The 18,908-nt window shown below is 36.5% G+C and overlaps 1 protein-coding gene across 8 annotated transcripts in view; it reads right to left on the minus strand.

Moving 5' to 3' along the window:
• Nucleotides 1-18,908, minus strand: part of LOC139140016 (CMP-N-acetylneuraminate-beta-galactosamide-alpha-2,3-sialyltransferase 1-like) — a 54,481-nt gene that overhangs the window by 13,682 nt on the left and 21,891 nt on the right. For 7 of the 8 annotated variants that reach the window (XR_011553926.1, XM_070709005.1, XM_070709010.1 and 4 more), the window contains exons 2-4: nt 18,662-18,825; nt 8,923-9,402; nt 2,793-2,963 (exon numbers count right to left, since the gene is read on the minus strand). The gene's annotated coding sequence lies outside the window, so the exon portion shown is untranslated. The remainder of the gene's footprint in view (nt 1-2,792; nt 2,964-8,922; nt 9,403-18,661; nt 18,826-18,908) is intronic. The other variant, XM_070709009.1, reaches the window with a different exon arrangement.

An 18,908-nucleotide genomic window follows, 5' to 3' on the forward strand; every position in this document is an offset into this window, starting at 1 on the left:
TTTTGTCCATCATTGCCAAAATTTTGTTTCAAAACGTGCTCAAGCAAATAATAATTTTTTTCCGTACTACTGCAGGCAATGCATGTCTTTTTCTTTCAGAATGAAGTGTGTAAAAGAACCAACGTTTTCATTAGTACAACCTGTAAACTATGATAGAAGACGACTTCATGCATTTATTTTTTCATATGTAATAAGTATAGTACTAGATGAATGATGGAAATAAATATCGATGTGAAAATCACGCATTGATCTTCATGAAAAGTAATTGCAAAAGCTGCTGGACTAGGAAAGCGTTGAGTGTGGGACAGGATATCACTGGCCCTCCCATGGTAGAAAATTGTAATAAATAGAGATGTCAATACTGCATTTTATGAAGTCCAAGGCAAATGGATTCCACAATGCTGTACATTATGAATTACTGAAGAAACGCTTACACATTTATTCTTCAAATGTCAAACAGTGTGAAAGAATATTTCTACATGGACATTGTTCATCAGTATTATGTCCTTATGCCCTGGGATTCACTAGAAAGTGATGAACTTTGTATATCATTCCGACCTTTTCAAAAACCCATGGGACTAATATTCAACAATTTTACCAACAGTGATTCAGCCCCTATAGAACACTGCAGGTTTATGTACCTGCATTGAATCATTCTCACAAGGTCACTGCACTCTGTATCTAGGGACAATACCTGGATATCAGCTGTACTTTTGTGTGACTATTTTAGGATATTTTTCAGCAATTCATGATCATACTTCATCTTCATCGTTCAAAGGATGATAAAGAGTTTTGGTGATGATCAAGAGTTTTGGTACACCCATCGTACAGTGTATTGCAGCATTGTTGATGTATTGCAGTGCAGATAACAAGTCGAGACTTGCACTAAACGATGGAATACCAAAATGTATAGGAAGGCTGGGCTACACTCTAAGAGAAACTAAACACCAGGCTTATTGACATGTTCAGGATTGAACAATCAAAAGACTTTAGTTGATAGACAAAGAACAAAATCCCCAATCAGATTAACAGATTAAGCCTCAGGGTTTACCACAGACATGCGAAGCACATTCTATTGCGCAATGTACCATAGACAAAACAGAACAAAGCTTGGGGTATATTGCATAACAACAATCACACAAACTGAAAACCTGCTGGATTGTTGACCTACAGTAACACAGAATCTTATATGATGCTGAAACAAAATGAACAGGCATAATGAATTGTAAGGTATGTAGAAATACTTTTTCTATATACCTTACAATTTCATTGTAATGCAATATCAAAGGGCAGGCTATTGATTGTTCTATTTTGAGATCTCTCCACCATGAGTTACTAAGGTTTCACAGATGCAGCTAGTATTGTCTTCTACACAATACTTTGCTATTTAAACCAATTCCTTGATAGCCAAAGTTGTACTTTTCTTAGGTGCTTAAACCTTTCACTGCCAACTTTGAATCCACCTGCAATTTCCCTAAATTTCCAAAGTTGGACTTCAAAATATGAAATTACATGACCTTAAAATGCAGAGCATATACTTCCAATCAGGTAACAAAGGATATCATATGGCACTAGCTTTTTGTTCATCTCTAACTTTGGCATAGTGCGCCATGATGAGCAAAAATAAGCAAAAGGTTTAAAGCCTTCGTTTTTCACGGCATGTACATGTACTGTTTCCTTTTGATTAATTTTTTTCTCTCGTATGAATTATTCAATACTAAAGGTTTTACTGATAATATGGCAAACCTCTGGGCATATCAAAAATTAAAATGGTACAACTTCAGTATTATAAGTACACTGTCGGCATTATCATAAGAATTTTCATTTTATGTCTTGCACATTTTCTCTAGTATTGTTAATTGTGCCTTAACAGTAAACTGCATTATATGTATGGTGGTGTGCTTTGCGTGAATCAAAAATGAACTACCATCAACAGTACATTTTTGTTTTATTCTAGTTTCACAAACATTTTTAGCAATTTTATAATCACTTTGAGAACCAGAATATAAGATATTTTCAAGTCCTTAATACATGCACGGAAAATATTATGCTTAGTCTCCCTGGAGTGTTTTAGACGCTAAGCACTAACCTTACACACACAATGCATTGCGCACAATATTGCTGACAACATATCATGGTGCACTTTGTGTGAATAAAAAAATGAGCTTATTATCATCAACAGTACTTTTTTTAAATTGCTGTCAACAATAATATTGGATAATACAGTCATACTGGCTGTGTTGACCGGCTGAACACTACGCTTTTCAACAAGAGTTTGGAAGAAGAACAAGAATTCTATTTCAAAAACAGAATAAATGTAGGGAAAATGAACGAAAAAATCACAGCTTTAACAGTTCTATCTTATCCTTGAGATATTTTTCTGTTATTGATTAAAGGCAGGAAGGAAAATTGTGCACAAAATGCATAGCAGAAATAAGGCCAAAAAAAGAAAAAGAAATGTTTCTGGTCAGCGCGCGCGTCACTTGAACAACAGCGCGTCACCCTTTTTTTTTTGTTTGTGGCCGGCGGCCGTGGCTGACACCAAACCAAAATGGCTGAAGAGAAAGAGAAAATTCTTTGGGGGGGCATGATCAGTGACTGCATGAACAGTATATATGTGACTATATTGATAAACTAAAACTGATCCTCCTCCCTTCGAGGGAGGAAAGAAAGAAAGAAAGAAGAAAGAAAGAAAGAAAAAAAAAAGTCGCATCGCCTCACCCTTTTTTAAAGGAGACCTGACCAGAAACATTTCTTTCTTTTTTTTTTGGCCTAATGCTACTGGTACTTACATTTTCTATCCTGGCTTTTGACACCAAATGGCAGTCCATAGTGGAGAGTTTGTAATAGTTGGTGAAATTGTTGATATCTTCCTTGTCCATGAAGACCTTGATGTCTGGAATGTAACGACTCTTAAACCAGAGAGACTTTTCAGCAATTTTTGATGCTGTCTTAGAACATGTCTGAAAACCAAAACACAAAACAGCACTATTTTATTACTACGGTTTTCATCTATCATATTTTACAGGGTTACATCAGGGCCAGGAAAAGTGAAAGATTGATGCACCAAGTCAGAAATACAATTCTGATACTTCATGTTGACAAAACGTTTGTTGTCATAAATCTTTCTAGGGCAGATGTAACCTTTGACATTCATGAAAGAATCAGTGAGGCACATCAAACCACAGACAGCAGCTGTCAGCTTTGAGATGGCACTGCAAAGTTCTGAATGATTTAACCTTTAACCTCTGTTTTGTAGACCTTGCCAGGGGAAGTTTAAACTGAAAAATGCATGCATCACATAGTGAAATGATTATTGTGTGACGGCTGACTGTTTCTAAGGTTGTCCCTACACTTTTGTAACAATTAAATTGAAATACTGCACCAAACAAAAAACAATGTCATAGTAAAACTGGAACATTGAAAAGTTTTTACATACATTTCCCTTGTGTAGTTGGGGAAAAACCCTGAAAATATGATCATTTTTCACAGTATTTCTATGACTGCCAAAGTGTAACCACAGAATCATGGAAAGAAGATTGTAGGATCTTTTCAGCATTACGGAAACAAAAATATTTGTTGGTTGTGCACCACTAACTAATACACTCATCAATTTCACATTAATCTATGGGCAATGCAGAAATTGGCAGAGGTCAAAAAATGCTTTGAATCAACTTATCTTGCTCTCTTTTTTATATTTATTATTTGAATTACTACTACCCTAGGCCACTGTTTAGGTGAAAAGTAGATCCAATCACATTGAAAAGCAGCAGCTACAAAGTTGAGTTGTCCTGTTAGAATACCCTTACAGAGCACTGCCCTACTTTTCAAGGTGACAATTTTACTTCATGCTGAAAGTGTCTGATGATTTTTGTAATCATATTATGCAGATACAGCTTCACTTTAATACTGACAAGTTAACTGGTAGTGTTAGATAAACCGTTACAAATCTACATCTCTGCTTGAATGTAATAGATAACCTGTGACCCTGAGGCACAATACATAAAGTAGATGTTACTTTTGTTAATCCTTTGGGTGCTGTAACTTTTTACTTCAGCAATTTTGGTGCAACATTTTACCAATTTCTATATTTTTTTTCTGTAATTTTTTTGACATTTATACCAAATGATATCACGTTCAATTAACTTCAGTTTTTGATCAAAATTTTGGGGAAATCTGAAGACAAATTAACCGGGTTATATTTTACAAGGGCGACAAAAATTTAATTTGGCACTCAAAGGGATAATACTGACACATACATGCAGGAAATCAAAGTGAGACTTGAGTGGACACCGTGGGTCATCAGTATGTATTAGGGAGATGGTGCAGTGGCAAAGAATTTGAAATTTTCAGAAGAGTTACTTTCAGAATGTGCTTAGGAATACAATTCAGAATAACATTCAGACACTCACTATGTGAGATAATATTCTGTATATTCCAGAAGAGTCCTTTCAGAATGTGCTTTAGGAATACAATTCAGAATAATATTCAGACACTCACTATGTGAGATAATATTCTGTATATTCTAGAAGTAACAAGTCATTGACAATGACATAGTCCCCACTTGTAATAGGAGTATTAGTCTTGATGGGGCAGGGAAATGAGGTCATTAAGAAGTATCACTGGAGTGTATATGTTCAGATCTATGGACACATAGGTCTATGTCATTGTTCCCATTTTGAAACAAGAGGCATGTCTAAGTTATGGTTCTAAATCGGGAAAAAAGATCAGACCTCTAGCTGTATTGGCCTGCCAAGAAATACATATGTGCATAATAAATGAGGTACAAGATGTGACATCTTAAGGTCTACTATCCTATCAAAATTGAAGCGTAAAGAACTTGTGGTTACTGAGTTATGCATATATATGCATATTCAAGGTCAAAGGTCATCAAGGTCACGTGACATTTTGAAAAAAACCCCCATTGTATTGCTAATTAATCCATATATGCCAAAATTCAGACCTCTAGCTCTATTGGCTTGCCCACAATTATATATGGGCATAATTAACGAGGTAAAGCATGTGTTGTCATAAGGTCTCCCATCCTACTAAATATAAAGGACATAGCACTTGTGGTTACTTATTTATTGACATAATCGTGTATTTTAGGTAAAAGGTTATCGAGGTCACATGACATTTTGTCAAAAAATTTCTATCCTATAGTCTGTCCCTATATACTAAAAATCATACATTTACCTCTATTGGCTTGCTCAAAATTAGATATGCACATAATTAATGAGGTACAATATGTGGCGTCATAAGGTGTCCATCATACCAAATATGAAGGGTGTAGCACTTGTGGTTCCTGAGTTATGGACAAATATGTATATTTGAGGTCAAAGGTCATTGAGGTCACGTGACATTTTTTCAAAAAAATTGTATTGCTAAGTTATCCCTACATACCAAAAATCAGACCTCTAGCTCTATTGGCTCGCTCAAAATTAGATATGTGCATAATTAATGAGGAACAATATGTGGCGTCATAAGGTGTCCATCATACCAAATATGAAGGGTGTAGCACTTGTGGTTACTGAGTTATGGACAAATATGTATATTTGAGGTCAAAGGTCACCGAGGTCACATGACATTTTGTCAAAAAAATTGTATTGCTAAGTTATCCCTATATACCAAAAATCAGACCTCTAGCTCTATTGGCTCGCTCAAAATTAGATATGTGCATAATTAATGAGGAACAATATGTGGCGTCATAAGGTGTCCCATCATACCAAATATGAAGGGTGTAGCACTTGTGGTTACTGGGTTTTGGACAAATATGTATATTTGAGGTCAAAGGTCACCGAGGTCACGTGACATTTTGTCAAAATAATTGTATTGCTAAGTTATCCCTATATACCAAAAATCAGACCTCTAGCTCTATTGGCTCGCTCAAAATTAGATATGCACATAATTAATGAGGTACAATATGTGGCGTCATAAGGTGTCCCATCATACCAAATATGAAGAGTGTAGCACTTGTGGTTACTGAGTTATGCACAAATATGTATATTTGAGGTCAAAGGTCACCAAGGTCACATGACATTTTGTCAAAAAAATTGTATTGCTAAGTTATCCATACATACCAAAAATCAGACCTCTGGCTCTATTGGCTCGCTCAAAATTAGATATGCACATAATTAATGAGAACAATATGTGGCGTCATAAGGTGTCCCATCATACCAAATATGAAGAGTGTAGCATTAGTGATTACTGAGTTATGGACAAATATGTATATTTGAGGTCAAAGGTCACCAAGGTCACATGACATTTTGTCAAAAAAATTGTATTGCTAAGTTATCCATATATACCAAAAATCAGACCTCTAGCTCTATTGGCTTGCTCAAAATTAGATATGCACATAATTAATGAGGTACAATATGTGGCATCATAGGGTGTCCCATCATTACCATATATGAAAGGTTTAGCACTTGTGGTTACCGAGTTATGGACAAATATGTATATTTGAGGTCAAAGGTCACGTGACATTTTGTCAAAGCGTCTGAGATATCTGCGTGAACGGATGGACTCACATGGATGGACTAACGGACTGACATGACCCAATCTATGAGCCCCCTGGACTTTATCTGTGGGGACTAAAAACTGTGTCACTGCATCCTTTTTGCAATATGAATACGATGAGAAACTAAATTTTTATTTTTCTTGGCCTTATACATGGGAGTCTATGGACTGCCTTATACATGGGAGTCTATGGACTGCCTTATACATGGGAGTCTATGGACTGCCTTATACATGGGAGTCTATGGACTGCCTTATACATGGGAGTCTATGGACTTCCTTATACATGGGAGTCTATGGACTGCCTTATACATGGGAGTCTATGGACTGCCTTATACATGGGAGTCTATGGAGGTGAAAACTAAAAAGTCCTCTAACACGGCCAAATTTGATCGCATTGTGAAACAAATCAACGTGCATCTGTATGAGGTAGAGTACTATCCTTTTACCAAGTTTGAACGAAATCGCTCCAGGCGTCTCTGAGATATCTGCGTGAACGAAAAAAGTCATAAAATATGCAAATGAGCAATTAATTAATAAGCCACACCCACCAAAATCTAATCAGATCTAAGTCTCATCATGATAATACCAAATACCAAATTGCATGACATTGGACCTAAGGGTTCTTAAGTTATGAGTGGAACAAAATCTGTCTACGGACGGATGGACGGACGGACGGACGGACAGACGGACGGACGGACAGACGGACACACACACAGACATTGTGGCGACATAGGACACCTTTGGTGCTTCGCACCACGGTGTCCAACAATAAGCCCATTAAAAAGGACCTTGAAAATATTTCATCAACAAAATGCACATTTGTTCGTTCATAGGGATGGTACTGCCATTTGCTTTAGCTTTGTAAATGCCCGTAGCAGTCTCTTATACATTTAAATTCATACCACATACATGTATGCACAACAATATTTTTGTTTCAAATAACTTGAATGGATATAAATATTCCAAATACATGTATACAGAGTAAATCATATCTGTGAACCTGATCTCATGGAAAAGGACACACTACCAATTTGTTAAGGCTTCAGTAAGCTTTGCTTACATATGGGAACTGTATTCAAAGCAAAGCCCCATGACCCTGAAAGTAAATACCTGTGTTTAATTTTAGCCAACCTATCACACTGTAACACTGCCATCATCTTTAACCAGTATGCTTTAAATATCTTTATCTAGCAGAGAAACCATGACTCATCATTTATAAGCTATTTCCACTGCCAACACATCTGGTGTTCCTGTTATATCGGTCTGTATTCAATAATATTTACACGTAGACGTGAATTGGTATGCAGAAAATTTGATTCAATTTCGATCCATGGTATAACAAAGTGGCTAATCCTTGTATATTTCTGATAAATGTAACTGTTAAAACAGCAAGGTAATATTATATTAAGGGTATGCAAGTAGCACGTTAAAATGCTCAAGGTAATAAAGCCATCACATTCAACTGTTACAGTATCACTATCTCCTCACAGAACAGAAAATATTGGCAAGTGTAAAGTGTAGTTTTGATTACATGTACATGTATGTAGAATGCGTAGGATAGGAAGCCAGCCTTGTATTTCATATTTGAAAAAGACTTACAGTGCCCGGTATTGCAACTTGCATGATTTGTACCACAGTTTGATCTCTGGCAAATAACTGAAAATCTCTCAATACACCCAGATATTGTAGTAGAGTTTGGAATCAAGGCAATACTCTACTTTTCACCAACTTCCAGCTCTCAATATAACTACTGTAATATTTTAATACCATATTTATCCCCATGATTAAATGTTTATGAGACTTTCCCTGTGTAACACTTGATACAGTAACGAAAGTGCCCGGTGTATGGTTTCATACATGTACATATACATCATACATGACAGGGATTCTGCAACTGTGTTCCTAAAGGAAAAGTTCCGTCAAACTGAACATATGCAAACTATTGTTTTTCAATTTTAACTTATCAGTATTGGTGCAAGATTAATAATACATTAGCAGATGATGATGATCACCGTAACCATGCACTGAATTTCCTTTTCAAATGACAAAAAATATTCACATCACTTCTACACCCAATTGAAGTAAACAGAATATGTAACTCTCACCATCTACTTCTACAGACTAAAATAATCATTTGATCTGATTTTTGGCACAACCTGACCAACACTGGGCACCAATTTCTCATGGAAATAATCTGGTCTCTTAGGGGACACTCAAATATCTCCTTGAAGTGACTGCAACGAGCCACTATGATGATGTTCATTGTAAACTTGATCAATGAAATTGAGTGCTGACTATTTTTCAGTCTTGCATATATTTGGGAAACAACAATAACTGCTTGAATACCTAACCCCAATCCCCTGATATTGCTGTAGTCAATGAAGTTCAAAGTAGAGCCATACTTACCGAAGTTTTGAAATGTGGATCTTTGATATATGGCTTGATGTCTAGTTTAATATTAGGTATTGGCGGCGGAGGAACTGCTGGCTGTTCCAGTACGTCTTCTATATGTTCCAGAATACTGGCTATATCATTTTTGACTTGAACTCCTTGTGTTTTTGACTTCTCAGTGGGAGAAACCAAATTCTCATTTTGTTCTTTTCCTTTTGCAAAACATTCTGAAGTTCCTTCAGAACACTGCTTGCTTGTTTTTCTTCTCCGTTAGTCCTAAATTTTTCTAAAATTTCCTCAATCAATAAAATTTTATTTTGCATGTCCTTGTACCCACCACCGGCGCCAGCTTCAACACCAAGTAGTCCTGCAATTTTTCCAAGTTTATCGGCATCGGAGAGCACTGGAGGGTTTTCCTGGTGCGTAACTTCGCCTTGACCTTGGTGTCTTGGTTGGAAGTCTCTTAAATCTTGATTGGCGACACTGACAACCCTGCTGCATACAAATAAAAGAAACAAAAATCAGCACTGTGACATATAGGATGATTTACGAGCTAACATATGAGTTTGAACTGGTACAAGTCATACGTGATAGTTGCTGTTCTTTATGATAAGAACATAGTTAGAAATATACACGTCAACATTTCCTGTACCATAATTTTTGACAATTACCAATAGGACAAAAATACTTTTTTCATTTGTGTTTAATCATGGTCTGCATCAATTTGAGCCTTGCATTTTAATTTCTTGTGTCCTTCTTTGTGATGTTCGACAAAATCCTCACAATAGTGTTCCAAAACATACAGCTACCATAAGACCTAAATGGTTACAATATAATGCCAGTAAAATTTAGAGACTGTATAATGTGTGGAGCTGCATGTCTTCCCTTTGGATCTATGAAATGCTAAAGGAAGATCAAATATTTTGTGGGCGGCGTTCCGGTAAGCTCAATCGGAAGTGGTTCGGATAAAAAAACCATCCTTGGCTGACTTTTGCCATATGTCAATAAACAATGACAAATCACTTGTTCTTAGCTTTATTACTTGTTCATGGTATTTTATTCAAATTTGGACTTATATGTACTTTCACCTAAATTAGCCTGGACATAGAGGGTGGCATAATAGGCCTTTGTGACCTGAACATTTTCACTTCCACTTCTGGGCCCATTTGATCTGAATTTTGCACGTAGACTTAAACACATCAAATGACAAAGGTGATAAGGTTTTAACTATTGCTAAATATTGGGTAAACTGATGCATGAATTCCAGGATGTAAAGTGTCGCAATAATCTACACAAATAAACTCCAAAACTTGTAAAGTTACAGAAAACATGCATTCTGTTTTCAAGTATGCAAAACACTTTTCCTTGAGCAAAGCAAGTTTACACGTTTTGACAGCCATACTGTTTTCTCACCCTTTACAGCCTCGCATTAAGTTCTTTAGAAAAGGAGTGGAAACAGACTCTTTTTTTATGGCCGTTATCATTACTTCAGTTAAAAAGTGATGCAGATATTTTGTGTCTCTTACTTAATTTTCTTCCCCTATAAGTGATACAGCCTTTAAGGTACAATACGCTTTGGGGACAGATATTCGTACTTTCAAACTTTTACTTTTCTTTTCTGATCCACCATTTGCGGGGGTTTATTTTAAAGCCCTTGCTATAAGAAAACTTTTCACCATCCTAGATTTTCGAAAATCAAAAAATTTTATTTTCTTGCATAGCACGGAGCTAACACAGGTTGGTGGCCATTTTGAATTTCAAATATTGGTAAATTTCGGCTGTTTTATTTCTCTAGTACCAACTTTGCACGTTGACACCCGATTTTTATTCTTGATTTTGAAAGAGAATGGTTGAAATATTCCTTGAGGAAAGTTTGCACAAAAGTTTAAGTCTTTCACTTTCTAGGCGCATACTACCTTAATTACTTTGGTAGAGTTAGACCTGAACTTTTGGATATAAAGTTGTCAAGATGTCAAAGTGGCATATAGCTCTGTCATCTGAGCACCTCTTTTTCTATCCTGTTTGACAGAGTATTAAACCCATTAACCCTTTCAGGCCTGACTTTCTGGTAACTTACTAGAACTAACCCTACATAGCGGTTTACGCCCTAGACTGGAATTGTGACACAGCACCCCCACTGGACCTTTGCCTTCAAATTTATCGTCTATTGACCAAGCGTTTGTGAATCGACACACCTCAACTGACACAGCAAAGGAATTACTTGCAAAGTTATTGATTCCTTCTGATGGTGATAAAATAACTACCAACCGCCCCAAGAAAAACACAACATGGCGCGTCCCATAGACAAAATGATGATCCCTAACAGGGAACGGTCCAATACACACTCTGTGGTTTTATGATCCGATACACACTCTGTGGTTTTAAAATTTATTAAATATAAAATGTAGTCATGTGATTTTTTCAAGGCAACAGATGTAGATGAAATAGAATGATAAAAATATGATGGCATTTTATGACAATTATAACAGAAATGGAAGATACATTGCTCTAGCTTTGTCAATGTTGACTGACAAAGACTGATTCAACTGAACAAATACCAATTTACAATGGAATTTATTGTCATACTTCAAAATATGTGGAATTTCCTGTGACCTGGATACAGAATTAGTGACTTCACTATTGCACCAAATTGTGACAGATGTCACAATGTAAAGGTAATTGAGAAACGCATAATTTGATAGCAAAGTGATTAAAATTTACCTAGATAAAACATTATATGATTATGGTCTGTTGGTAGCTGGTCATAGACAAATAGGATAAAACATTTAATACCTTTCAATATAAACATAATAAGTCATCGTTGATGACACAGTCCCCACTTGTTATGGGTACTTTGATTACAGGTCCTCAGAGAGGATAGAGTCCTCCTTCATTAAAATCTGTGATAAAATACTTTTGAAAAAATTCGCTGGATACATGTCTGAGTTATCGTTCAGGACATAAAAAAATCGTAATAAAATGGCCACATGGCGACCATATTGGATTGTATCACAAAACAAATTAACGTGCATATGTATGACATTAATCAATCTCCTAGCTTGTACCAACTTTTAATAAATTTGCTTGATACATGTCTGAGTTATGGTTCCTAAGACATGAAAAAATGTAACAAAATGGCCACACCGCAGCCATATTGGATCGTATCACAAAACAAATCAATGTGCATGTGTATGACATAGGTCAATGTCCTTGTACCAACTTTGAATAAAAGTCGGTTGAGATATGCCAGAGTTATGGCCCTGTACATTAAAAAATAGCGTCAATGACACTGTAGCTCCCATCCTGGACTATTTAGTGTTTGTTCTCTGGTCAGATATTTGAACATGTGTGAAAGGGATAAAGTGCATGAAGTGAAAATACTTAAATGAAATGTACTGGAGACAGTGAAATATGTTTAATGTAATTATTCAGAATATAAAATGGAAAAAATACAGAATTAGATATATCGAATACTGTGATACAACCATTAAATCAACAAGTCATTTACAATGACATAGTCCCCACTTGTAATAGGAGTATTAGTCTTGATGGGGCAGGAAAATGTGGTCATTAAGAAGTATCACTGGAGTGTATATGTTGAGATCTATGGGCACATAGGTCTATGTCGTTGTTCCCAATTTGAAACACATGAGGCATGTCTAAGTTATGGTTCTAAATCGGACAAAAAGATCAGACCTCTAGCAGTATTGGCCAGCCAAGAAATACATATGCGCATTATAAATGAGGTACAAGATGTGACATCTTAAGGTCTAATATCCTATCAAAATTGGAGGGTATAGAACTTGTGGTTACTGAAATATGCATATATATGTATAATCAAGGTCAAAGGTCATCGAGGTCACATGACATTTTGAAAAAAAAAATTATATTGCTAATTAATCCCTATATGCCAAAAAATCAGATCTCTAGCTCTATTCGCTTGCCCAGAATTAGATGTGTACATAATTAATGAGGTAAAGCGTGTGTTGTCATAAGGTCTCCCATCCTACTAAATACAAAGGACATAGCACTTGTGGTTACTTATTTATTGACATAAACATATATTTTAGGTAAAAGGTCATCGAGGTCACATGACATTTGGTCAAAAAATTCTCTCCTATAGTTATTCCTATATACCAAAAATCAGACATCCAGCTCTATTGGCTCGCTCAGAATGAGATATGTGCATAATTATTGAGGTACAGTATGTGGCGTCAAAAGGTGTCCAATCATACCAAACATGAAGGGTGTAGCACTTGTGGTTACCGAGTTATGGAAAAATATGTATATTTGAGGTCAAAGGTCACCGAGGTCACGTGACATTTTGTCAAAAAAATTGTTTTGCTAAGTTATCCCTATATACCAAAAATCAGACCTCTAGCTCTATTGGCTCGCTCAAAATTAGATATGCACATAATTAATGAGGTACAATATGTGGCGTCATAAGGTGTCCCATCATACCATGAAGGCTGTAGCACTTGTGGTTACTGAGTTATGGACAAATATGTATATTTGAGGTCAAAGGTCACAGAGGTCACGTGACATTTTGTCAAAAAAATTGTATTGCTAAGTTATCCCTATATACCAAAAATCAGACCTCTAGCTCTATTGGCTCGCTCAAAATTAGATATGCGCATAAGTAATGAGTACAATATGTGGCGTCATAAGCTGTCCCATCATACCATACATGAAGGCTGTAGCACTTGTGGTTACTGAGTTATGGACAAATATGAATATTCGAGTCAAAGGTCACCGAGGTCACGTGACATTTTGTCAAAAAAATGTTTTGCTAAGTTATCCCTATATACCAAAAATCAGACCTCTAGCTCTATTGGCTCGCTCAAAATTAGATATGCACATAATTAATGAGGTACAATATGTGGCGTCATAAGGTGTCCCATCATACCATACATGAAGGCTGTAGCACTTGTGGTTACTGAGTTATGGACAAATATGTATATTTGAGGTCAAAGGTCACCAAGGTCACGTGACATTTTGTCAAAAAATTGTTTTGCTAAGTTATCCCTATATACCAAAAATCAGACCTCTAGCTCTATTGGCTCGCTCAAAATTAGATATGTGCATAATTAATGAGGTACAATATGTGGCGTCATAAGCTGTCCCATCATACCATATATGAAGGGTGGTAGCCCTTGTGGTTACTGAGTTATGGACAAATATGTATATTTGAGATCAAAGGTCATCAAGGTCACATGACATTTTGTCAAAATATCCGAGATATCTGCGTGAACGGATGGACTCACGGATGGACGAACAGACGGACATGACCCAATCTATAAGCTCACTGGACTTCATCCGTGGGGACTAAAAATTGTGTCACTGCACCCTTTTTGCAATATGAATACGATGAGAAACTAAATTTTTATTTTTGTGGCCTTATACATGGGAGTCTATGGAGATCTGCCTTATACATGGGAGTCTATGGACGTGTAAATTAAAAATATGCAAATTTCACCACGATTTGCCCAAATTTGGGAAAGGTCACTCCTATGCACTTCCATACCAAGTTTCAAATCGATCGGACTGTGGTTTCAGAGCAGGAGATTTTTTGACCAAAATGGGAGAAAATTACAAAAAAATTCATGAAAAATAGCAAGTCCAAGATACTGACCCAAGATGTGCACAATCATTCATGTCAGCCCAAAGTACTTACATGCTAATTTTTCATGTAATCTGCTCAGTGGTTATTGAGTTTTTTCATTTAGTTTTTACTTTTTCTTTACATTTTTCACTTAATTTGCATATTTTTGGCAATGACAACTTCATTTGAACAAAATCTCATCTACAGCCCATCATCCATGTACACACCAAATATCAAGATGAAATGTACAGCAGTTTTGGAGTTTTTGATGTTGACGGACAGACATACAGACATACAGACATACAGACACACAGACATACAGACATACATACATACAGACATTTTCCTAGCCTATAAGAATAGCTTCCATTGCCATATATACATATGGCTATGGGAGCTAAAAATCATGACAAAAATGGACGCACGGCGGCCATATTGGATCGTATCATAAAACAAATTGATGTGCATAGCTATGATATTGGTCAATGTCCTTGTACCAAATTTGAATAAAATCGGTTGAAACATGCCTGAGTAATGCTCTGTACATGAAAAAATCGTAATGAAATGGCCGCTTGGCGGCCATATTGGATCATATCACAAAACAAATTGATGTGCATATGTATGACATAGGTCAATGTCCTTGTACCAACTTTGAATAAAATCGGTTGAGATATGCCTGAGTTATGGCTCTGTACATGAAAAAATCGTAACAAAATGGCCGACGGCGGCTATATTGGATTGTATCACAAAACAAATTGACGTGCATATCTATGACATTGGTCAATGTCCTTGTACCAACTTTAAATAAAATCGGTTGAAACATGCCTGAGTAATGGCTCTGTACATGAAAAAATCGTAATAAAATGGCCGCCTGGCGGCCATATTGGATCGTATCACAAAACAAATTGACGTGTATATGTATGACATAGGTCAATGTCCTTGTACCAACTTTGAATAAAATCGGTTGAGATATGCCTGAGTTATGGCTCTGTACATGAAAAAAATCGTAACAAAATGGCCTCACGGCAGCCATATTGGATCGTATCACAAAACAAATTGACGTGCATATCTATGACATGGGTCAATGTCCTTGTACCAACTTTGAATAAAATCGGTTGAAACATGCCTGAATTTGGCTCTGTACATGAAAAAATCATAATAAAATGGCCGCCTGGCAGCCATATTGGATCGTATCACAAAACAAATTGATGTGCATCTGTATGACATATGAAGTAATCCTTGTACCAAGTTTGAATGAAATCGCTCCAGGCATCTCTGAGATATCTGCGTGAACGGACGGACGCACGCACGCACGGACGCACACACGGACGCACGGACACACGCACGGACATGACCAAACCTATAAGTCCCCCCGGACGGTGTCCGTGGGGACTAACAAGTCATCGTTGATGACACAGTCCCCACTTGTTAATGGGTACTTTGATTACAGGTCCTCAGAGAGGATAGAGTCCTCTTCATTAGGTCTGTGATAAAAATACTTTTGAATAAATTCGCTTGATACATGTCTGAGTTGTAGTTCAGGACATGAAAAAATGGTAATAAAATGGCCACATGGTGGCCATATTGGATCGTATCACAAAACAAATCAATGTGCATATGTATGACTTAGGTCAATGTCCTTGTACCAACTTTGATTAAAATCGGTTGAGATATGCCTGAGTTATGGCTTTGTACATGAAAAAATCATAACAAAATGGCCGCACAGCAGCCATATTGAATCGTATCACAAAACAAATTAATGTGCATATGTATGACATTGGTCAATCTCCTTTTACCACTTTGAATAAAATCGCTTGTTACATGTCTGAGTTATGGTTCTGGACATGAAAAACGTAATAAATGGCCACACGGCGGCCATATTGGATCGTATTACAAAACAAATCAATGTGCATGTGTATGACATAGGTCAATGTCCTTGTACCAACTTTGAATAAAATCGGTTGAGATATGCCTGAGTTATGGCTCTGTATATTAAAAAATCGTAACAAAATGGCCGCACAGCGGCCATATTGGATTGTATCACAAAACAAATTGATGTGCATGGCTATGACATTGATCAATGTCCTTGTACCAACTTTGAATAAAATCTGTTGAAACATGCCTGAGTAATGGCTCTGTACATGAAAAAATCATAATAAAATGGCCGCCTGGCGGCCATATTGGATCGTATCACAAAACAAATTTACGTGTATATGTATGACATAGGTCAATGTCCTTGTACCAACTTTGAATAAAATCAGTTGAGATATGCCTGAGTTATGGCTCTGTACATGAAAAAATCGTAACAAAATGGCTGCACGGCAGCCATATTGGATCGTATCACAAAAAAAATTAAAGTGCATATCTATGACATTGGTCAATGTCCTTGTATCAACTTTGAATAAAATCAGTTGAAACATGCCTGAGTTATTGCTCTGTACATGAAAAAATCGTAATAAAATGGCCGCCTGGCAGCCATATTGGATCGTATCAGGAAACAAATCGACGTGCATCTGTATGACATATGATGTAATCCTTGTACCAAGTTTGAATGAAATCGCTGCAGGCGTCTCTGAGATATCTGCGTGAACGGACGGACGGACGCACGGACGGACGGACGCACGCACGCACGCACGGACATGACCAAACCTATAAGTCCCCTCGGACGATGTCCGTGGGGACTAATAACTAAAGTAACTGCAGTTATTCCAGGCGTTTTCTGGACTTGAAAATTTGATGTGGGTTTTGTACCAAAAATGACAGCACAAAGTTGCATTGAAAACATAGTTTGCTTAAAAGGTTAAATATGCCTTGGGGAGTTTTTTTTTGAACTCTCAAATATTTAGAATACTTTTCTTGTCTGCTCAGTGCTGCTTGGGTAGAATCATTTTTGAAGCCTGTCAAGAAAACGAAACTTTCACGATCTCGTCTTTGTGAAAAAGGAATTCCCCATAGAGTTTACATGCATAGTAGCCATTTTGAATTTCAAATTTCGGTACATTTTAGGTTATTTGTTTTCTCCAGTACCACAATTTGCAAGGTGACCTAAGATTTTTATTCTCAATCACTTAAGAGAATGGTTTTGATTTTTCTCAGGGAAAGTTTGAGGGTGAAAAAGGAAAACCTTTCAGTTCCAAGGCATACCGGTACACTACATTAACAGGGACGATGACAGTTGTTCTTATAATATTTTCGTTATGTTTGTATTTTGCATTTATCTTATTCTTCTTTCTAATGTACATTCATGTACATTTGTCTTGCATATCCAATACATTGTCTATTATGGTAGAACATTTTTGACAAATGCCAGTTTGGACTAAAATCATTACTAACACTCACCTAATATCAACAATAACATTGACCTTACACACATACCGTACAGACTGTGTTTACATGTGGAGCAATATGCATTTTGCAATAATTCCGGGAGCTTATTGAAAAACTGTGCTATTTAACACAAAAATCAATGGAAATATATGAAAAGCATATGAAAATCCCAGAATATGATTTACACAACATAGTAAACTGCACTACACTTTATACATGTTCTGCACATGTAATGGTTGCAATAACCCTGTCATTTCAATGGGCAATGGTTGTAACTTTTGATAACATTACCATTATTTTGGTTCAAGGAAATGGGTAAATTTTCTGTTCTTTTCTCTCAAGCACAGGGAAACACAAAGTTTCAACTTTGTGTAAAATATTCAATATTATTAAATGTGAATTCCACGCTGGACTGGAGTTTAGTTGCTAACAATGACATTTACATGTAAAGTACATACAAATAGGCTGTATTGACGAGTTGAACAATGGTTATTTCAAATCGATTTTGAACGCAAAACTGGAGAGAGTATTTTACACATGGTACAAATATACCAGAAAATTACATCAAAAGTTATGGATACTTTAGGATTGCAATTATCAATCTGTAGAGACCTTGATGGAATAGCTGCTGTTGAGATGGAATATATAATAAGCTAAAATGATAATAACACAACACAATTTCTGACAACAATTAGAGCTGTACAGAAACTCTCTAAATGCAAGAGAAGTTCATGAGTCTAGGCCACTGCTGTTTTTTATTTGTGGACTGCGTACGAAAAATAACGTGTAAATTTTTGTCATTTATCACATAAATACAGCACTTACCTTTGAACTGAACGGTCCCCCTGAAGAACGAGCATGTAGCCTACGATAGAACACGCCATGGCCAATGAAAGCAGCACAACTGGCCGAAAGAAACGCCGGCATCGGAACATTTTGAAAATCAACAATTCAACAACTCCCAGCTATCTGTGGAAAATACAGCACATCTACGGAGAGAGAGAGAGCAAAACATATGTCTGCATGAAATGGAGTACAAAATGCACAACAGCTGTGACATGTGGGTGTCTGG

This window comes from Ptychodera flava, chromosome 9, assembly GCF_041260155.1.
Source record: "Ptychodera flava strain L36383 chromosome 9, AS_Pfla_20210202, whole genome shotgun sequence".
NCBI lineage: Eukaryota > Metazoa > Hemichordata > Enteropneusta > Ptychoderidae > Ptychodera > Ptychodera flava.